The sequence below is a fragment of the Pleurodeles waltl genome, chromosome 3_1, assembly GCF_031143425.1.
Source record: "Pleurodeles waltl isolate 20211129_DDA chromosome 3_1, aPleWal1.hap1.20221129, whole genome shotgun sequence".
NCBI classification, from domain to species: domain Eukaryota; kingdom Metazoa; phylum Chordata; class Amphibia; order Caudata; family Salamandridae; genus Pleurodeles; species Pleurodeles waltl.
Window position 1 is genome coordinate 597,309,969 of NC_090440.1, and position 23,153 is coordinate 597,333,121.

Consider the following 23,153-nt stretch of genomic DNA (forward strand, 5'->3'; position numbering starts at 1 on the left):
CGAAAAGCAACAGCTGGATTTAGATAGGCAGTCCTTAGAAATAGAAAGAGAAAGACAGAAAATTGGGTTAGAAACCAATGGTGGCAGCAGCAGTTTTCCCCATAGTCATCCTGCAAGAGAGCATGATTCAAAGAATCTGCACAAGATAGTTCCCCCTTACAGTATAAGGAGGGGGATGACATTAACAAGTGCTTTGCTGCACTTCAGAGGGCCTGTGTTGTACAGGAGGTCCCTCAAAGGCAGTGGGCTGCTATCCTATGGCTAAAATTTAGTGGAAAGGGTAGGGATAGGCTCCTTCCTGTAAAAGAAAGTGATGCCAATAATTTTGCAGTTCTTAAGAATGCACTCCTGGATGGTTATGGCTTTTACCACTGAACAGTACAGGATTAAGTTCAGAGAGACCAAAAAGGAGTCTTCACAAGACTGAGTAGACTTTGTTGACCATTCAGTGGAGGCCTTGGAGGAGTGGTTACATGGCAGTAATGTTACTGATTATGAAAGCCTGTATAACTTAATCCTGAGAGAGCATATTCTTAATAATTGTGTGTCTGATTTGTTGCACCAGTACCTGGTGGACTCTGATCTGACCTCTCCCCAAGAATTGGGAAAGAAGGCAGACAAATGGGTCAGAACAAGGGTGAACAGAAAAGTTCATACAGGGGGTGACAAAGATTGCAAGAAGAAGGATGGTAAGTCTTCTGACAAGGGTGGGGACAAATCTAAAAATGAGTCTTCATCAGGCCCACAAAAACACTCTGGTGGGGGTGGTGGGCCCAAATCCTCTTCAAATCAAAACAAAGAAAAGAAACCATGGTGCTATTTATGTAAAATAAAAGCTCATTGGACAACAGATCCCAGTTCTCCAAAGAAAAGCACCAAGCCTCCTACCACTACAACCCCTGCTGCTACACCTAGTGCCCCTAGTAATAGCAGTGGTGGTGGGAGCAAACCTACTAATAGCCAATCCAAGAGAGTAACTGGGCTCACTTTTGGTAATTTAGTTGAGGTTGGTCTGATTAGGGAGACCACAGAGGCTGTGTTAGTCTCTGAGGGGGCTATTGATTTAGCCACCTTGGTTGCTTGTCCCCTTAACATGGATAAGTACAAGCAACTACCCCTAATAAATGGTGTTGAGGTTCAGGCCTACAGGAACACAGGTGCCAGTGTTCCAATGGTAATAGAGAAACTGGTCCACCCTGAACAACACCTACTTGGCCACTAGTACCAAGTAACCGATGCTCATAACAACACCCTTAGCCACCCCATGGCTGTTGTGAATCTCAACTGGGGGGGGGTTACTGGTCCAAAGAAAGTTGTGGTTGCCTCAGATTTACCTGTAGACTGTCTATTAGGGAATGATTTAGAGACATCAGCTTGGGCAGAAGTGGAGTTGGAGGCTCATGCAGCAATGCTGGGCATTCCAGGGCATATTTTTGCTTTAACCAGGGCTCAGGCCAAAAAGCAAAAAGGACAGGGTGACTTGGATCCTGGAAGAATGGACCAAGTGCTCCCTAATGCTAGGGTTAGCAAAGGTAAAACACTACCTACTATCCCTCCCTCTACAGTGGATTCTAATTCTGAGGAAGAAGAATTTCCACCCTGTGCAGAACCTACACCAGAGGAGCTGGAAGCAGACACTGCTGAGCTTTTGGGTGAAGGGGGGCCTGCCAGGGAGGAGCTGAGTGTGGCACAGCATACCTGTCCCACACTAGAGGGTCTAAGACAGCAAGCTGTCAAACAAGCAAATGGGAATGTCAGTGACTCTCACAGAGTTTACTGGGAGGACAACCTCTTGTACACTGAAGCAAGGGATCCAAAACCTGGAGCTGCCAGGAGATTGGTGATTCCTCAGGAGTACAGAAAGTTCCTCCTAACTCTAGCCCACGACATTCCCTTAGCTGGACATTTTGGGCAAATGAAAACTTGGGACAGGCTTGTTCCCTTGTTTCATTGGCCTAGAATGTCAGAGGACACAAAGGAATTTTGTAAGTCCTGTGAAACCTGTCAAGCCAGTGGCAAGACAGGTGGTACTCCAAAGGCACCCCTTATTCCACTGCCTGTGGTTGGGGTTCCCTTTGAAAGGGTAGGGGTTGACATAGTTGGCCCCCTTGACCCTCCTACTGCTTCAGGCAATAGTTTTATCTTGGTGGTAGTAGACCATGCCACCAGATATCCTGAAGCAATTCCTCTAAGGACCACTACAGCTCCTGCAGTGGCAAAGGCCCTCCTGGGAATCTTTTCCAGGGTGGGCTTCCCAAAAGAGGTAGTATCAGACAGAGGAAGCAATTTCATGTCTGCTTACTTAAAGGCCATGTGGAAGGAGTGTGGTGTGACTTACAAGTTCACTACACCCTATCATCCACAAACAAATGGACTGGTGGAGAGATTTAACAAAACTCTCAAAGGTATGATTATGGGACTCCCTGAAAAACTCCGCAGGAGATGGGATATCCTGTTACCTTGCCTCCTTTTTGCTTACAGGGAGGTACCCCAGAAAGGATTGGGCTTCAGCCCCTCTAAACTCCTATTTGGACACCCTGTGAGAGGTCCTCTAACACTTGTTAAGGAGGGTTGGGAACAACCTTTAAAAGCTCCAAAGCAAGACATAGTGGACTATGTACTTGGCCTAAGATCTAGGATGGCTGAGTACATGAAAAAGGCCAGTAGAAACCTTCAGGCCAGCCAAGAGCTCCAAAAGCAATGGCATGACCAGAAGGCTGTTTTGGTTCAGTACCAACCAGGGCAGAAAGTGTGGGTCTTGGAGCCTGTGGCCCCAAGAGAACTCCAAGACAAATGGAGTGGTCCCCACATAATTGTTATAAAGAAGGGTGAAGTCACCTACTTAGTTGACTTAGGCACTGCCGGGAGTCCCCTTAGGGTGTTCCATGTCAATCGGCTGAAACCCTACTATGACATCATCATCATCATATACTTTATTCGACCATAGGTCATAAAAGTTACATATTAAATTGTACAAAAAAGGTACGTTTTCTTCATTATACTTTTACACTGGCTGGAAATAGTAAGGTTTAGAATAGGAAAAGCTTCTATAGGCAATGGCCTACTATAATCCACCATTGATCCCGATACATAACTTAACATTTAGATACCAGGGTTTCTGAGACAATTACTTCATAACGTTAAAATAGTACAAATATTTAAAACTCTTAAAACAATATGGGGTGATTTCGAAATACATATTTCCCAGATGGTATCATCATCAAGATAAATACAAACTATCCGACCCAAGATGTAAAAATTTAAAGTGCTGATTTGATGTTACATAATAATATAATTCCTTAATAATTTAGATGGCATACTTTAACAAAGAGAGCCTACTACCGGCACAATCATTTGGCAAATTTAAGCACTGTCAAGTCGTTAAGACACAGTGATAAAAAGCTTATATATTAACTTAAAATGGTTATCGGATTCATGTTAAAATGGCACGAGTGCCAGACAGATGCATAAAAAATAGCTCTTTATGGCTAAAACTAGTGTTAAAATGGCAGAAACACATAATGATTACCTACATAATGTCTGAAAAATCTATTCCGAGCCCTATCCAACCCACTTTATCCAGATCATCTTCATCATCAACTTAGTTCATCAATGACCATAAAAGCACATAAAACAGAATATAATAATTCTTAAGTAAATAAATAAATACATGTCTGTAAATAGGTGTAAAATATTAAAAAATAACTTGATTTGCACATATGGCTCTAAATCTTACCTATATAGAGATAAGACCTTAAATAACTTTTTAAAGATGGCAACGTATGCGCCAAGCTGTTGCTAAATACTTACTTACTGAAAGAATTACGTCAGATGAATTATGGCTTTTTAGAACCCGTAGAGCCAAGGAGCAATTCTTGAATCCCATGTCCCTGCAAATCTTGCGGATCCATTTTGTTCGCGGAATCGCATAGGCTGGGCAGAAGAACATAAAATGCTCAATGGTTTCAAAAATACTGCCACAGGCAGGGCATGTATCGGGAAGATTAATCGACCCCCACCTATGAATCAATGACATCAGGGGCAGTGAGCCAAAACGAAACCTTGCGTATAAGCTCTTGCCTTGCAAGTCCGGTATCACATCCAAATAGGATTCAAACTTTGGGGACCATTTAGTATCAGTAAAGGAATTAGTTAAGCGACCATGGGATTTATGGATTATGTAGTTGTCCTTAACATAAGACCAGTAGGTTAACTTTAAAACATTTTTGTGCCGTCTCTCTAATTTGTGGGGATTTTCCCAATAGTCGCCCAAGCCCAAAAGCCTAAGCCAATGGGCCACATGGCGAATCCAGGGAAGAGTATTAGCATTTTGGCATTTCAGTAAATCGAGTAATGCGGTCTTATATATATCTAGTTCGGGGGTTGTCCATAATCTAATCCAATAAAGGAGAGGTCTTAGAGTAGCTAGATCTGCTACTCGGCTTAGCCCCAGATCTAGAAATATTGGAAGCAAGGGTGTAGTGCGTGGACATGCAATTAAAGCCCTTGCAAAGTTGTTTTCCCCCACACTGATCTTATTGCAGTTAGCGTAACCCCATACCTCCGCTCCGTACAGGGCTGCACTTTGAGCCTTAGCCGTGTAAATTTTTATTGCTGGGGAAACAACCTTTGTAAAGGAGCTTTGGTAAAAACGCAATATGGATGAGGCTCTATGTTGAAGGAGCCCTGCACTTTTCGTAATCTGCTCTTCCCATAGTAGTTTACTGGTTAACCTAACTCCCAAGTAATCTATAGAGCTTACTTCCTTCAGCGGTACTCCCTCAATGTGGATGGAACATCTTTTCCTAGGTCCCTTGGATAAGACCATCAATTTTGTTTTGTTAATGTTAACCTCCAGCCCATAATCGCTACAGAATTGGTTAAACCGGTCAACAAGGGTCTGCAACCCCATTGGTGTCTTAGAAATGAGGAGTGAATCATCGGCAAAGAGCAAGATAGGGATTTTTTGTGTATTCAGGGAAGGGGCATCATTCTGGCCTGTGGACACAGCCTTTACTACTTCGTTGATAAATATAGTAAACAGTAGGGGGGCTAACACGCAGCCTTGGCGAACTCCTCTTCTGATTGGAATCCGTTCTGTCAGTTCGCCTTGTTCACCCCACCTCACTTGGGCATAAGTGTTCTCATGCAGTCGTTTTAACAGGAGTAATAGATCCTCTGGGATTCCCAATCTACCCAGCACTTCCCACAGTTTGGCTCTTGGGACCAAATCAAAAGCCGATCGCAGGTCTATAAATACCACATACAGGCATTGTTTGGCCACAAGTACATATTTCCAATGCAATATGGCCAATCGAAAAACCTGGTCTATCGTGCTTGTTTTTGCACGAAACCCTGCCTGTAGATGGGAAAGGATTTGGTACTCCTCAACCCAATTGATTAACCTCTGCAAAATTTGTTTTGCAAAGATCTTTTGTAGGTTGTCTATAAGGCTAATTGGCCTGTAGTTGGCTGGGAGATTAGCATTCCCTTTTTTATAAATGGGTATGATCTCTGCCCCCTTCCATGTACCTGGAATTTGCCCCCCTGCCGCTATACTATTTGAAATGGCATTTATATACCAGGACCAGATATGTGGTTCTGATCTATAAAGATCTCCAGGGAGCTTATCTGGTCCAGGTGCTTTGCCAGGTTTTAGGCTATTTATAGCCTCAAGGGTCTCTTCTATTTTAAAAATGAGGCAACGCTCAGGGACACACTGAGACTCCACTTGGGGGGCCATACGGGAATTTGGTTCCAACAATTCTGTTGGAGAGTGGGCCACATTGGTGTCCATTGGGCCCTCTGGTAGGGCATAGAGAGTAGTAAAATGCTCTACCCAGCTTTCTGGTTGGATATGGTTGCTGGGACAACTCCTACCTCCATTTTCTCTTTTAGACAGAAGCTCCCAGAAACGCTTATTGTTCTTCTCTCTGGAAGCATCTAATAATTCCTGCCACAGGGAATCCTCCCACTGCTTTTTAGCATTAGACAAAGTTGCTTTGTATAGGGACCTGGCTTGTTTAATTTCCCCCTGGGAACCAGACATTACTGCAACTCTTAACCCAGACTTAGCCTTTGAGCACCTCTCATCAAACCATCCCTTGCTTGCCCCTTTCCCTTCATGTGTCTTTGACCGCCTTGTTTTATAAAAAAAAGACCGTAGTTGGGTATACATGTTGTCATGTATTTTGAGAATCGGAATATTCCCCACTGCCTGGTCTTCATACTCTGCCAAATTATTTAAAAAAATCTGATATATTGCTCTGATATGATGAGGGTTGGACACCACTTTTGGCCATGTAATCTTGGTGAATTTGTTGTTCCAACAAGATGGCGGAATGATTGTGACATGGTTATTAAGTGTTCTCCTGAACATTTCTCCAGAAAGAGTAAGGAGCAAGGGGAAATGGTCACTGTCACATCTTACTTCTATTTTCATATCTACCAATTGGGGCCACAACCTAACATCTACCAAGAAGTAATCAATAGTGCTTGTCGACATGCCCCTTTTAAAAGTAGGTGCGCTGTTCATATCAGATGGAGTTCTACCGTTACAGGCCCTAAGGCCATGATTTAAACATAATGTGGCTAATTGCATGGCCACCCGAGATTTTTTGCAAGGCTGGGTAATAGATAGTTGTGGGATCCCCCACTGCTCATCTTCTTCATCAGTTAAACCACTTGTGAGAATAGAAGGCTCGAAGGTACAGTTAAAATCTCCAGCTATGATTAGAATAGTTGAAGGGTGGAGGCTGCCTACAAATTCAGACAGAATAGCCAGGGTATGGGACTCGGAGCCATTTGGGACCGATCGTATATAAGCATTAACAATAACAATTGATAATCTTCTGTTAAACGTAATACACATGGCTTTTAGATCTACAGAATCAATTCCCAAAAGCTTGTAGTCACACTGCAAATTCTTGTTAACAAGTAATAAGAGCCCACCTTTTGCCCGGCCCCTCCCCTTCTCTTGAGGTATAGCAGGTGCACTAAATGAGAGAAATCCATCTATATTGGTGGCATCCTCCGCCCAAGTTTCCTGAAACAAACATATGTCTGTTTTTTTAATAAAAGAGGCCCATTCACCATCATCTAGTTTCTTTGCCAGGCCGGCAACATTCCATGACATAAGTTCTAATGTACATTTATCTTGGTTTGTCACCACGGGTGTGCATCCAGCGTCTACCACACTCGAGTCAGTACTACAAGTGTTTGGTGATAATGTTTTGTCATCCCCCGTAAAATGTAAGGCCTTGGAGCAGGCCGTCACATTAGTTACTAGTTCAGTAGTCAGTCATACAGGATTGGGCAACAGCCTGGGATTAACTTCCTTTCGTGCAGCATCTCCGCGGGAATTAGTTAAACCATCAGATCCTGCCAGTCCCATGGCTTGTCCAGTATCTTGTGGGTGTAACATGAGTCTAATTCCCTCCCTGGTTGTTGCATGTTCCAAGTGGGTACGACGATCAAAATCCATTAATTGTGTCACCATATACTTGTCTTCAAAATAGATAGTTATTATGTCAAGATTGGTCCCTGTGATGCTGCTTCTCTTGGCCGATATTATGTCAGAACGAATAACAGAGAGACAACTTCGTCGGGAACGTATCCAATGTATGACTTTGTTGATCAAGGAAGCTTGATTCTCAGCTAACCCTGGCGATAGTTTTGGAACATTAGTCAAATAGATTTTATTTGTTCCCTGACTTATAAACAGGTCCTGTTCTTTATTAACTATACTCTCAGTATTGTATCGGGAGAGAGTGATGTTGTTAGAGGGAGTCTTATGTGACTTGTTGGGGGGTTGTGTAAGGCTGGAGTCTTGGACAGTTTCCGGTGGGTCGGATTTGCTAGTCCTACCTCTGGCCCTGTCACTAGTAAGATTACTTGACCAACTACCTTGACGGTCTCTGTGCCTAGGTACATTTGTAGACCTCCTGGGTCTCATGTTGTCGATATTGGGATCACAACGGTAGTCTTCCCTCCCTAGAAGAGCTGTCCCCCTTCTAGTGGGGAGACAACAATTGTCCCTTAGCTCCGTCCCCATTGGTGGGGCAGATAATGGGAAGACTTCTTCCCCCCTGACCTCCCCACAGACTTTACAAAGTCCAGCACAAGCACGATTGCTCTTCATAAGATCTATTAATACTAAAACCAGTCCCTTAACTTCATCAACTCTCTGGAGAACTGTAGCCAGGTTGTCTCTACTAGCTGCTGGTTCTTTGCCTTCTGGCTCGAGCTGGGGGATCGGTGAAATAACACTAGGGTTGGGTTTTCCAACTACTGACTTGCACTTGGGCACACTCGTGGGCACGGGCGAGTCCTCTATTACCAATAGAGGTTCAAAACGATTAGTACAGAATAGGCTAGGGACCACCTTGATCACCGGAGTCAATGGTAGAAGGGTTGGTGTATGTGGTACGTGTGGGAGACCCAGCTGGGATACTGGAGAACTCGCTATGTTATAAGTGGGTAACGGTAGGGGGCCCTTGCAATTATGCGGGCCCCCGTCTCCATCTACCCCTATTATAGTATCTGTAGGATCCCTTGACCCCTTCTTTTTAAATAACTCTGGGATTTTCCTATCGTTAGGGGGGCCTCTCTTTAAATTAGTTGCCCCTAGAGTTGTTTGTGTACCTAACATAGACTCAACTTCTTTAACTAGGAGATCTATTTCATCCAATGGGTTTAACCCATTGGGTATAGCTGGATTCAAAGGTCTACTTGGGCGTTTTTTTGCGATTTTAGTACCCTTGGATTGTGCTGGTAAATCTATAGCCTTCCTTTTCCCCATATTGGGAAGATGCCCGCAATGGGGTAGCTTAGAGGAGGAATTAATGGGGGAAGGGCTGAGTGAAGAATAGGCTTCTCAATTTAGGAATAGTAGGATGGTGCTATAATCTGTACTCTCTTAAACAACTCTTAGATAACAAGTAATTCTCTTACTACAGGTGAAAGAGATGGGGCCCAGCCCAGCCTCCTCCGGTCTCTGACGGGCTAAGGACGGGCCCGCCCGCGCGCGTCCCGCGCTGCGGGAGCGGGAAGATAATTTAAAGGGCTCCTGCCCTATTGCTTGACTCTCCTCCCGGCCTCCCGGCTGTGACAGCGCTACCCGCGACGGCGGGAGCGCGAAGGTAATTTAAAGGGCTCCTGCCCTATTGCTTGACTCTCCTCCCGGCCTCCCGGCTGTGACAGCGCTACCCGCGACGGCGGGAGCGCGAAGGTAATTTAAAGGGCTCCTGCCCTATTGCTTGACTCTCCTCCCGGCCTCCCGGCTGTGACAGCGCTACCCGCGACGGCGGGAGCGCGAAGGTAATTTAAAGGGCTCCTGCCCTATTGCTTGACTCTCCTCCCGGCCTCCCGGCTGTGACAGCGCTACCCGCGACGGCGGGAGCGCGAAGGTAATTTAAAGGGCTCCTGCCCTATTGCTTGACTCTCCTCCCGGCCTCCCGGCTGTGACAGCGCTACCCGCGACGGCGGGAGCGCGAAGGTAATTTAAAGGGCTCCTGCCCTATTGCTTGACTCTCCTCCCGGCCTCCCGGCTGTGACAGCGCTACCCGCGACGGCGGGAGCGCGAAGGTAATTTAAAGGGCTCCTGCCCTATTGCTTGACTCTCCTCCCGGCCTCCCGGCTGTGACAGCGCTACCCGCGACGGCGGGAGCGCGAAGGTAATTTAAAGGGCTCCTGCCCTATTGCTTGACTCTCCTCCCGGCCTCCCGGCTGTGACAGCGCTACCATGAGCATGTTATTACAGATCCCCAGATGACGTAGTTGGTCTTGACATTCTTAGGCCAGGAGAACTCCCCGAAGATCACCTCGTCTCCCTTCCACCCTACTATGACAGTGCTGATCTCACCCTGCTCATGGCAACTGATGAGGGACAGGAAGAAGAGAGTGACCCTCTCCCTGATCTCTTCTCTTCCACAGAACAAGATGCTCTAGTGGAAGGTGTAGTACTAGCAGATTGTCTTACTGCTGAGAAGAAAGACCACTGCATAAATCTCCTGGGTCAGTTTTCTGAACTCTTCTCTATTGTGCCAGGTACCACTTCTTGGTGTGAGCACACTATAGATACTGGAGACAGCTTGCCTGTCAAAAGTAAGATCTATAGGCAGCCTGACTATGTCAGAGACAGTATAAAGCAAGAAGTGCAGAAAATGCTTGAACTGGGAGTGGTTGAGCACTCTGAAAGTCCATGGGCCTCTCCTGTGGTACTTGTACCAAAACCTCATTCCAAGGATGGAAAGAAGGAAATGCGGTTTTGTGTAGACTACAGAGGTCTCAACCAGGTAACCAAAACTGATGCTCACCCTATACCCAGGGCAGATGAGCTCATAGATACACTGGCATCTGCCAAGTATCTAAGCACTTTTGACTTGACTGCAGGGTATTGGCAGATCAAATTATCAGAAGATGTGTGAGAAGGTAGCCTCTTTCTAGCCTTGTTACCCCCACTTTTGGCCTGTTTGTGAGTGTATGTCAGGGTGTTTGTCACTGTTTTCACTGTCTCACTGGGATCCTGATAGCCAGGCCTCAGTGCTCATAGTGAAAACACTATGTTTTCAGTATGGTTGTTATGTGTCACTGGGATCCTGCTGGTCAGGACCCCAGTGCTCATAGGTTTGTGGCCTATATGTATGTGTCACTGGGACCCTGTCACACAGGGCCCCAGTGCTCATAGGTGTGCATGTATATGTTCCCTGTGTGGTGCCTAACTGTCTCACTGAGGCTCTGCTAACCAGAACCTCAGTGGTTATGCTCTCTCATTACTTTCAAATTGTCACTAACAGGCTAGTGACCAATTTTACCAATTTACATTGGCTTACTGGAACACCCTTATAATTCCCTAGTATATGGTACTGAGGTACCCAGGGTATTGGGGTTCCAGGAGATCCCTATGGGCTGCAGCATTTCTTTTGCCACCCATAGGGAGCTCTGACAATTCTTACACAGGCCTGCCACCGCAGCCTGAGTGAAATAACGTCCACGTTATTTCACAGCCATTTTACACTGCACTTAAGTAACTTATAAGTCACCTATATGTCTAACCTTTACCTGGTAAAGGTTAGGTGCAAAGTTACTTAGTGTGAGGGCACCCTGGCACTAGCCAAGGTGCCCCCACATTGTTCAGAGCCAAATCCCTGAACTTTGTGAGTGCGGGGACACCATTACACGCGTGCACTACATATAGGTCACTACCTATATGTAGCTTCACAATGGTAACTCCGAATATGGCCATGTAACATGTCTATGATCATGGAATTGCCCCCTCTATGCCATCCTAGCATAGTTGGCACAATCCCATGATCCCAGTGGTCTGTAGCACAGACCCTGGTACTGCCAAACTGCCCTTCCTGGGGTTTCACTGCAGCTGCTGCTGCTGCCAACCCCTCAGACAGGCATCTGCCCTCCTGGGGTCCAGCCAGGCCTGGCCCAGGATGGCAGAACAAAGAACTTCCTCTGAGAGAGGGTGTGACACCCTCTCCCTTTGGAAAATGGTGTGAAGGCAGGGGAGGAGTAGCCTCCCCCAGCCTCTGGAAATGCTTTCTTGGGCACAGATGTGCCCAATTCTGCATAAGCCAGTCTACACCGGTTCAGGGACCCCTTAGCCCCTGCTCTGGCGCGAAACTGGACAAAGGAAAGGGGAGTGACCACTCCCCTGACCTGCACCTCCCCTGGGAGGTGTCCAGAGCTCCTCCAGTGTGCTCCAGACCTCTGCCATCTTGGAAACAGAGGTGCTGCTGCCACACTGGACTGCTCTGAGTGGCCAGTGCCACCAGGTGACGTCAGAGACTCCTGCTGATAGGCTCCTTCAGGTGTTAGTAGCCTATCCTCTCTCCTAGGTAGCCAAACCCTCTTCTGGCTATTTAGGGTCTCTGTCTCTGGGGAAACTTTAGATAACGAATGCAAGAGCTCATCCGAGTTCCTCTGCATCTCCCTCTTCACCTTCTGATAAGGAATCGACTGCTGACCGCGCTGGAAGCCTGCAAACCTGCAACATAGTAGCAAAGACGACTACTGCAACTCTGTAACGCTGATCCTGCCGCCTTCTCGACTGTTTTCCTGCTTGTGCATGCTGTGGGGGTAGCCTGCCTCCTCTCTGCACCAGAAGCTCCGAAGAAATCTCCCGTGGGTCGACGGAATATTCCCCCTGCAACCGCAGGCACCAAAAAGCTGCATTACCGGTCCCTTGGGTCTCCTCTCAGCACGACGAGCGAGGTCCCTCGAATCCAGCGACTCTGTCCAAGTGACCCCCACAGTCCAGTGACTCTTCAGTCCAAGTTTGGTGGAGGTAAGTCCTTGCCTCACCTCGCTGGGCTGCATTGCTGGGAACCGCGACTTTGCAGCTACTCCGGCCCCTGTGCACTTCCGGCAGAAATCCGTTGTGCACAGCCAAGTCTGGGTCCACGGCACTCTAACCTGCATTGCACGACTTTCTAAGTTGGTCTCCGGCGACGTGGGACTCCTTGGTGCAACTTCAGCGAGCACCGTTTCATGCATCCTCGTAGTGCCTGTTTCTGGCACTTCTCCGGAAGCTACCTGCTTCAGTGAGGGCTCTTTGTCTTGCTCGACGTCTCCTCTCTCTTCAGGTCCAATTTGCGACCTCCTGGTCCCTCCTGGGCCCCAGCAGCGTCCAAGAATGCCAAACACACGACTTGCAGCTAGCAAGGCTTGTTGGCGTTCTTTCGGCGGGAAAACACTTCTGAACGACTCTCCACGGTGAGTGGGATCCGTCCACCAAAGGGGAAGTCTCTAGCCCTTTTCGTTCCTGCAGAAACCTCAGCTTCTTCTGTCCAGTCGAAGCTTCTTTGCACCCGCAGCTGGCATTTCCTGGGCATCTGCCCATCTCCGACTTGCTTGTGACTTTTGGACTTGGTCCCCTTGTTCCACAGGTACCCTAGATTGGAAATCCACAGTTGTTGCATTGCTGGTTTGTGTCTTTCCTGCATTATTCCTCTAACACGACTATTCTGATGGATACAACTACCTGTGGATTCCTCACCTCATGAATACTCCCATGGCGCCAGCATTTGACGGAAATCTTCTTACTAGTCTCTGCACGTCGACGAGGACGTCACTCTAGCCCACGCGACGCCGTCTGACGTCATACAGGCAATAAGAAGTCCTCGCCGACGTGCCGATGACAGTTCCCTTTTTTCCGTGCATTCGAAACGGTTATCTTCGAGGGAGTTACTGTTACCTTCGTGGTTACAGTGTATTGTCTGCTGCGTAGTCTTCTCTGCGGTAACAATGTCTCAGAGGAAGTCGGGTTTCAAGCCCTGTCGAGAGTGTGGGGGCAAGATGTCAGTTACAGATCCTCACTCCGACTGTCTATGGTGTTTGAGCTCCGACCACGACGTCTCGACTTGCGATTCATGTCAACACATGAATCCGAAGGCCCTCAAAGAGCGCGAGGCCAAGTTATTCATGGCAAAGTCAAAGAAGAAGGAGAAACATCATAAGAAGTCTTCTTCGCCAAGGTCTCACCGGCGTCATCGAGACTCCCGGCGCCGTAGAGACTCACGACGTCACTCCAGCAAGGAGTCTCATTCGAGGTCACCTTCGGCTCGGCGTCGGAGGACTTGGGAGGTCAGCCCCACGGTCACGCCGCATCCATCGACGCCGTTGCCCTCTCCGGCGTCACCGACTTCACCTGGTCAGGCGTCAGTGATTGAGGTGGTGCAGCCTCTTGTGTTTTCTCCGGCGTCGCAGACGTCGAGGCCGGCGTCGGGGTCGCCTTCGATCCAGGCACCCCAGTATCCGGCTTTTCCCACTCCTGGAGCCGATAGTACCGCGTTTCTTAATGCGATGTATACCATCTTTCAGCAGATGGCTCCAGGAGCTGCTCCGGCTGGTCCTTCGGGGCCCTTGGCCTTTTCGTTGGGTGATCCTGCGCCTCTTCGGCCGGCACCCTTTATGCCCTTTCTCCCTTTTGGGAATGTGGGCTCGGCGCCGGTGCCGGCGTCGGTGGCCGCTCCGGTGGCTTCGGATGTTTCGGCCCCGGAGGTTGCCCCTCCGTCGAAGTCAGGATTTTGCCCTGTGACTCCGGTTGGTCCATCGGCTCCAAGACCTCGTCCTCCGGCTCCTGCCTCGGCGCCGAAGCTGCCTGTGGCGCCGGACGCGGCGTCAGATGCTTCTGGAGATCGGCGCCGTTCTTCGACGTCGGCGGAGGCCATGTCGACTCCGCGTATCGAGGAGAGACTTCATTCGAGGAGGCGTGCTCTCCGTCTTTTAGAAGAGCAAGAGTACCAGCGAGTCCTAGAGGAGGGAGAGATTGAGGACTCTGGAGACGGACTGCATGGTCTGGATACAGCCAGTGGGCTGGACACTTCCCCTGAGTGGGACCTTTCATCTCCAGGGGAATATACGGAGGAGGCTGCTTCCTTTCATGCTGTGGTGAGGAAGGCAGCGAGCTTTTTGGACCTGCCTTTGCCGGTGGCAGAGGCAAAGCAGAATTTGCTGACAGAGGTATTGCATCCGGCCTCTGCTGCAGCTGAGCCTCTCTTGCCATTTAATGAGGCTTTGCTGGATCCGGTGTTGGAGGTGTGGAAGAAGCCGGTGTCTTCCTCGGCCGTTCATAGGGCTGTGGCCAGGAGGTATCGAGCTGCACCATCTGACCCTGGCTTTCTCTCTAGACACCCTACGCCGGAGAGCTTGGTGGTGCAAGCCTCCTGTTCCTCAAAGTCAGCGCCTGGTTCCTTCCCGACGGTGCCTGGAGACAGAGACTCCAAGAAACTGGATGCGCAGTCCAAGAAAATATTTTCGTCATGCAGTTTGGCGTTGAAGGCCACCAACGCCACGTGCATTCTGGGGAGGTACATCCATGCGCTGATGGATGATATTTCGTCTTCATTCACGGAGCTTCCCCAGGGTCTTTTGGATGTGGTCTCGGACGCCCAGGCTGCCGCGACCCAGATTATCCAGTCTGGGCTGGACACGACCGACTCGGTGGCCAGGGCGATGGGCACGGCTGTGGTGGCAAGAAGACAGGCCTGGCTCCGAAACTCAGGGTTCTGATGGATACAACTACCTGTGGATTCCTCACCTCATGAATACTCCCATGGCGCCAGCATTCTACGGAAATCTTCTTACTAGTCTCTGCACGTCGACGAGGACGTCACTGTCTCGCACGCGACGCCGTCTGACGTCATACAGGCAATAAGAGGTCCTCGACGACGTGCGGACGTCAGTTCCCTTTTTTCCGTGCATTCGAAACGGTTATCTTCGAGGGAGCAACTGTTACTCTTGCGGTTACAGTGTATATCTTGCTGCGTACTCTTTCTCCGTGGAAATAATGTCGCAGAGAAAGTCTGGATTTAAGCCTTGTCGTGAGTGTGGAGGCAAGATGTCGGTGACGGATCCTCATTCCGATTGCCTTTGGTGTTTGAGCTCCGACCACGACGTCTCGACTTGTGATTCATGTCAGCACATGAATCCGAAGGCCCTTAAAGAACGTGAGGCGAAGCTGTTTATGGCCAAGTCAAAGGAGAAGCATCACAAGAAGTCTTCTCCAAAACATCGGCGTCATCGAGACTCCCGGCGCCGTAGAGAATCTCGGCGTCATTCAAGGGAGGCTCGTTCCAGGTCTCCGGATCGGCGCCGAAAGACATGGGAGGTCAGCCCCACGGTGACGCCGCATCCTTCGACGCCGTTGCCCTCTCCGGCGTCACCAACTTCGCCTGGACAGGCGTCGGTGATTGAGGTATTGGAGCCTCAAGTGTTTTCTCCGGCGCAGACGCCGAGGCCGGAGTCGGGGTCGCCTCCGAGACAGGCACCCCAGTATCCGGCTTTTCCCACCCCTGGAGCCGATAGTTCCGCATTCTTGAATGCGATGTATGCCATCTTCCAACAGATGGCTCCAGGGGGTGCTCCGGCTGGGCCTTTGGCCTTTTCTTTGGGTGATCCTGCGCCTCTTCGGCCGGCACCCTTTATGCCCTTTCTCCCGTTTGGGAACGTGGGCTCGGCGCCAGTGTCGGCGCCGGTGGCCGCTCCGGTGGCTTCAGAAGGATTGGCCCCGGGGATTTCCATCCCGTCGACGTCGGGATTTCGGCCTGTGACTCCGGTGGGTCCATCTGCTTCAGCTGCTCTTTCGTCGGCGCCGAAGTTACATGTGGCGCCGGACGCGGCGTCGGTGGCTTCTGAAGATCGGCGCCGATCTTCGACTTCGGCGGAGGCATTGTCGACTCCGCGTATTGAACAACGACTTCATTCGAGGAGACGTGCTCTCCGGGTACTAGAAGAGCAGGAGTACCAACGAGCCCTAGAGGAAGGAGAGCTAGAGGACTCGGGTGATGGGCTGCGTGGACTGGAGTCGGCCAGTGGGCTGGACACTTCCCCTGAGTGGGACCTTTCGTCCCCGGGGGAATATACTGAGGAAGCTGCTTCCTTTCATACAGTGGTACGGAAGGCAGCTAGTTTTTTGGACCTGCCTTTGCCGGTGGTGGAGGCAAAACAAAACCTTTTGACGGAGGTGTTGCATCCGGCCTCAGCCGCGGCGGAGCCTCTGTTACCTTTTAATGACGCTCTGCTGGATCCGGTTTTAGAGGTGTGGAAGAGGCCGGCATCTTCCCCAGCAGTTCACAGAGCCGTGGCCAGGAGGTATCGGACGGCTCCAACTGATCCTGGTTTCCTATCTAGGCACCCTACGCCGGAGAGCTTGGTAGTGCAGGCCTCCTGTTCGTCCAAGTCAGCGCCTGGTTCTTTCCCGACGGTGCCTGGGGACAGAGACTCAAAAAAGCTAGAGGCGCAGTCGAAGAAGATTTTTTCGTCCTGCAGTCTGGCGTTAAAGGCCACTAATGCGACCTGTATCCTGGGGAGGTATATTCATGCTCTGATGGATGACATCTCCTCTTCGTTTACAGAGCTTCCCCAGGGTCTTTTGGATCTTGTCTCTGATGCCCAGGCTGCTGCGACCCAAATTATCCAGACGGGACTGGATACCACCGACTCGGTAGCCAGAGCAATGGGCACAACTGTGGTGGAAAGGAGACAGGCCTGGCTCCGTAACTCCGGCTTTTCGGCAGATGTACAGTCCACATTGTTGGATCTCCCGTTTGATGGGGACAAACTGTTTGGGGCTAAGGCTGATTCGGCCTTGGAACGTTTTAAGGAGAGCAGGGCCACGGCTAAGTCGTTGGGACTCCAAGCTCCTTCTTCCACGGCCTCTTCCAGATTCTTCAGGAGGTTTCGTGGATTTGGGCGTGGCTCTTCCTCCTCTTCCTTTCGGGGAAGATATCAGCAACCTGCCTCTTCCCACCCCTATAGATCTTTTAGGGGGAGGGGTAGGGTCCGCACCAGGGGAGCCTCTCAGCAGCACTCTGCCTCTTCCTCATCCTCTGGCGGGGTGCAGCAGGGGAAGCAGCCTTAGGCTTCCACCATTTCCCACTCACTCCTCTCCTGTAGGGGGAAGATTACAGCATTTTCTCACCAAATGGGAGACTGTTACGTCGGACACTTGGGTTCTCAGTGTTGTGGGAAAAGGCTACACCCTTCCCTTTCGGGAGTTTCCGCCCCTCATCCCGCCCCGCCCTTCGTATTGTTCACAAGAACACCTCCTGTTGCTAGAACAGGAGGTAGAAGTCCTCCTTTTAAAGGGCGCGGTGGAGTTGGTCCCGGAGCAGGAAAGGGGTCAAGGAGTTTACTCAAGGTATTTCCTGATTCCCAAGAAGGATGGTCGTTTGAGACCAATTCTGGACCTGAGGATCTTGAATTGGTTCCTCAAGCAGGAAAAGTTCAAGATGCTGACCCTAGCACAGGTGCTTTTGGCGTTGAACATGGAAGACTGGATGGTGTCTGTCGACTTGCAGGATGCTTACTTTCATATCCCGATACTCAAGTCACACAGGAAGTATCTCCGGTTTGTGGTGGGATCGCAACACTACCAGTTTGCGGTCCTTCCGTTTGGTCTTACTTCAGCACCTCGAGTCTTCACGAAGGTGATGTCGGTGGTTGCGGCAGAGCTCAGAAGGAAGGGGATAGCAGTATTCCCTTACTTGGACGATTGGTTGATCAAAGCCAAGTCCCCGGAGCTTGTGTTGCGTCATCTGCAGTCAACAACCCAGTTGTTGTTCGACCTGGGCTTTTCGGTGAACGAGCCCAAATCTCACCTGGAGCCCTCTCAGCGCCTCCTGTTCATAGGGGCAGTACTGGATACAACATTGGGTCGGGCCTTTCCTCCGCCTCAGCGGATTCAAGATATTCAGGATTTGGTTCCAATGTTTCGAAATGGAGCGGTAGTTCCAGTCCTCAAGGTCCTTCGTCTGCTCGGTCTTTTTGCCTCCTGCATTCTGTTGGTCATGCATGCTCGCTGGCACATGAGGGCTCTTCAGTGGTGCCTCCGAAGGCAGTGGTCTCAACACAGAGGGGATCTAGAGGGTACTGTCAAGATCTCCAGAGATGCTGCTGTGGATTTGAAGTGGTGGATTGCAAGCAACAATCTTTCACAAGGAAAGCCGTTCCAGCAGTCGCCACCAGTGGCCACAGTCATAACGGATGCTTCCACTCTAGGGTGGGGAGCTCATCTGGGGGATCTGGAGATCAAAGGTCTTTGGTCTCCAGAGGAACAGATTTTTCACATCAATCTGTTAGAGTTACGGGCTGTACGTCTGGCTCTCAAGGCCTTCCTCCCTTCCCTTCGTGGTCAGTCGGTACAGGTCCTAACGGACAATACTACCACGATGTGGTACATAAACAAGCAGGGAGGAGTGGGGTCGTACCTTCTCTGCAGAGAAGCTCTTCGACTATGGTCCTGGGCAAAGGACCATCGGATTTGCTTGATAGCAAACCATCTGGCCGGAGTCTTGAACGTGCGTGCGGACAGTCTCAGTCGCCACTTCTCGGCAGACCACGAGTGGCGTCTCCATCCAGATCAAGTCCGTTTAATCTTCCACAAGTGGGGGTTTCCTCGGGTAGATCTGTTCGCCACTCGAGAGAACGCGCATTGTCCGTTGTTCTGCAGCCTTCAGTATCCGATGCAGGAAGCGTTGGGGGACGCGTTTCAAATGACCTGGTGCGGCCAGTTGCTTTACGCGTTTCCTCCCATACCCTTGATTCCTCGAGTATTGAGGAAGATTCGCCAAGACCGGGCTCTAGTAATCTTAATAGCTCCGGATTGGCCAAGGAGGGTGTGGTACTCCGACCTTCTCCAACTCTCAACGTGCCCGCCGCTCCGTCTCCCTTTCAGGGCAGACCTCCTCTCACAGTCGCAGGGGCAGGTTCTACACCCCAACCTCCAGAGTCTGCACCTACATGCCTGGAGATTGAACGGGGCAACCTGAGTTCCTTCTCTCTCCCGCCTGAGGTAGTGGATGTTATATTAGCGGCCAGGCGACACTCCACTAAATCTATCTACGCTAATAGGTGGTCTAAATTTGTTGCGTGGTGTGGAGAGAGGCAGATTGATCCTTTACATGCTCATCTATCGGACGTTTTGTCTTTTGCTCTATCTCTGGCGCAGAAAGGCTGTGCAGTGGCTACCATTAAAGGTTATTTATCGGCCTTGTCAGCCTTCATATGTCTTCCAGACCAACCATCTTTATTTAAATCCCCTATTGTTATCAGATTCTTGAAAGGTCTTCTAAATCAATATCCTCCAAAGCCATTCGTTATGCCGCAATGGGATTTGTCCTTAGTCCTGACTTTCCTTATGGGGTCCCCTTTTGAACCTATGCATTCTTGCCCCTTGAGGTATTTGGTTTTAAAAACAGTCTTCCTGATAGCTATAACATCAGCAAGGAGAGTGAGTGAGTTGCAGGCCTTATCAGTAAAACCCCCTTATACAACTTTTTATGGGGATAAGGTGGTGTTGAGGACCAAGGCTGCTTTCCTCCCGAAGGTTGTTTCACCCTTCCATTTGGCTCAGGCAATTACTTTGTCCACGTTCTATCCTCCGCCTCATCCTTCCAAAGAGGAAGAAAGACTGCACCGTCTGGACCCAAAGAGAGCGTTGAGCTTCTTTATCGATAGAACAAAGGATTTCAGGCTGGAGGATCAGCTGTTTATTGGATACGTGGGCAAGAGGAGAGGAAAGGCAGTCCACAAGAGAACACTATCCAGGTGGGTTGTTCTTTGCATTAAAATATGTTACTCTTTGGCAAAGAAGGATCCTCCTGAGGGCATTAGAGCTCATTCCACCAGAGCTAAGTCGGCCACTTCGGCCTTAGCCAGAGGTGTTCCTGTGGTCGACATCTGCAAGGCCGCAACTTGGTCGTCCCTTCACACTTTTGCAAAACATTACTGTTTAGATTCTGAGGTTAGAAGGGACGGCCATTTTGCACGGTCAGTGCTGCAGGATTTCTTGGTTTGACCATTTAGGCACCCACCGCCGGGCGTGGTACTGCTTTGGGACTCTATTCATGAGGTGAGGAATCCACAGGTAGTTGTATCCATCAGAAGAACGAGTTACTTACCTTCGGTAACGACTTTTCTGGTGGATACATTAGCTACCTGTGGATTCCTCACGGTCCCACCCGCCTCCCCGTTGCCTTTATGGTCTTGCCAAGTAATCCTTGAGTGTGCTCCTCTTGGTCTTTGAGGGTGCAATAGATGTATATATATAATATATTTATATATATGTAGGTATATGTCTATATATCTTTATGTATATACTTGGTGTGTGTATATATTTTAAAAGAGAGAGTTTTATATATATATATATATATATATGTACATAAAAAGATTTACAGTTATTCATACAATGTGGTGTATTTTTACATTATAATGGATGTTGCTTTGTTCTTTCATTGCATTGCCTGGTTGTTCTCATGCACGTAAAAAATGATTGGTACTGACGTCCGCACGTCGTCGAGGACCTCTTATTGCCTGTATGACGTCAGACGGCGTCGCGTGCGAGACAGTGACGTCCTCGTCGACGTGCAGAGACTAGTAAGAAGATTTCCGTAGAATGCTGGCGCCATGGGAGTATTCATGAGGTGAGGAATCCACAGGTAGCTAATGTATCCACCAGAAAAGTCGTTACCGAAGGTAAGTAACTCGTTCTTCTCTGCGGATGTGCAGTCGACCCTGCTGGACCTCCCGTTTGATGGGGACAGACTGTTTGGAGCCAAGGCAGATTCGGCCTTGGAACGATTTAAGGAGAGCAGAGCCACAGCCAAATCGTTAGGACTGCAAGCTCCTTCTTCCTCTGCCTCTTCTAGAATTTTCAGGAGGTTTCGGGGATTTGGGCGTGGCTCTTATTCCTCTTCCTTTCGGGGGAGGTTCCAGCAACCCGCCTCTTCCCTCCCCTATAGGTCATTTAGAGGGAGGGGGAGGGGTGGGGTCCGTACCAGAGGAGCCTCTCAACAGCACTCTGCCTCTTCCTCGTCCTCTGGAGGGGTGCAGCAGGGGAAGCAGCCTTAGGCTTCCACCGTTTCCCACTCACTCCTCTCCTGTAGGGGGAAGATTACAGCGTTTTCTCCACAAGTGGAGGTCTATCACAACGGACACTTGGGTTCTCGGCATTGTGGGAAAAGGCTACGCCCTTCCCTTTCGGGAGTTCCCGCCCCTCATCCCGCCCCGCCCATCTTATTGTTCAGAAGAACACCTCCTGTTGCTAGAACAGGAGGTTCAAGTCCTCCTTTCAAAGGGCGCGGTAGAGTTGGTCCCAGAGCAGGAAAAGGGTCGAGGTTGTTACTCAAGATACTTCCTGATTCCCAAAAAGGATGGTCAGTTGAGACCAATCCTGGATCTGAGGATCTTGAATTGGTTCCTCAAACAGGAAAAGTTCAAGATGCTGACCCTAGCACAGGTGCTTTTGGCGTTGAACAAGGAAGATTGGATGGTGTCTGTCGACTTGCAGGATGCTTACTTTCATATCCCGATACTCAAGTCGCACAGGAAGTATCTCCGGTTTGTGGTAGGGTCGCAGCACTATCAGTTTGCGGTCCTCCCGTTTGGTCTTACTTCAGCACCTCGAGTCTTCACAAAGGTGATGTCAGTGGTTGCGGCGGAGCTCAGAAGGAAGGGGATAGCAGTATTCCCTTACTTGGACGACTGGTTAATCAAAACCAAGTCCCCGGAGCTTGTGTCGCATCATCTGCAGTCAACAACCCAGTTGTTGTTCGACCTGGGCTTTTCGGTGAACGTGCCCAAATCTCACCTGGAGCCCTCTCAGCGCCTTCTGTTCATAGGGGCAGTACTGGATACAACATTGAGTCGAGCCTTTCCTCCGCCTCAGCGGATTCAAGATATTCAGGAATTGGTTCCAATGTTTCGAAATGGAGCGGTAGTTCCAGTCCTCAAGGTCCTTCGTCTGCTCGGTTTGTTCGCCTCCTGCATTCTGTTGGTCACGCATGCTCGCTGGCACATGAGGGCTCTTCAGTGGTGCCTCCGAAGGCAGTGGTCTCAACACAAGGGAGATTTAGAAGGTACTGTCAAGATCTCCAGAGATGCTGCTGTGGAATTGAAGTGGTGGATTGCGGGCAACAATCTTTCACAGGGGAAGCCGTTCGCGCAGTCGCCACCAGTGGCCACGGTAATAACGGATGCCTCCACCCTAGGATGGGGAGCTCATCTGGGGGATCTGGAGATCAAAGGGCTTTGGTCTCCAGAGGAACAGGTGTTTCATATCAATCTGTTGGAGTTACGGGCTGTACGTTTGGCTCTCAAGGCCTTCCTCCCATCCCTTCGTGGTCAGTCGGTACAGGTCCTGACGGACAATACTACCACGATGTGGTACATAAACAAACAGGGAGGAGTAGGGTCGTACCTTCTCTGCAGAGAAGCTCTTCGGCTATGGTCCTGGGCAAAGGACCATCAGATTTGCTTGGTGGCAAATCATCTGGCCGGGGTCTTGAATGTACGTGCGGACAGTCTCAGTCGCCAATTCTCGGCAGACCACGAGTGGCGTCTCCATCCAGATCAAGTCTGTTTAATCTTCCAGATGTGGGGGTTTCCTCGGATAGATCTGTTTGCCACTCGGGAGAACGCGCATTGCCCGTTATTCTGCAGCCTCCAGTATCCGATGCAGGGAGCGTTGGGGGACGCGTTTCAGATAACCTGGTGCGACCAGTTGCTTTACGCGTTTCCCCCCATACCCTTGATTCCTCGAGTGTTGAGGAAAATTCGCCAAGACCGGGCCCAAGTCATCTTAATAGCTCCGGATTGGCCAAGGAGGGTATGGTACTCCGACCTTCTCCAACTCTCACTGT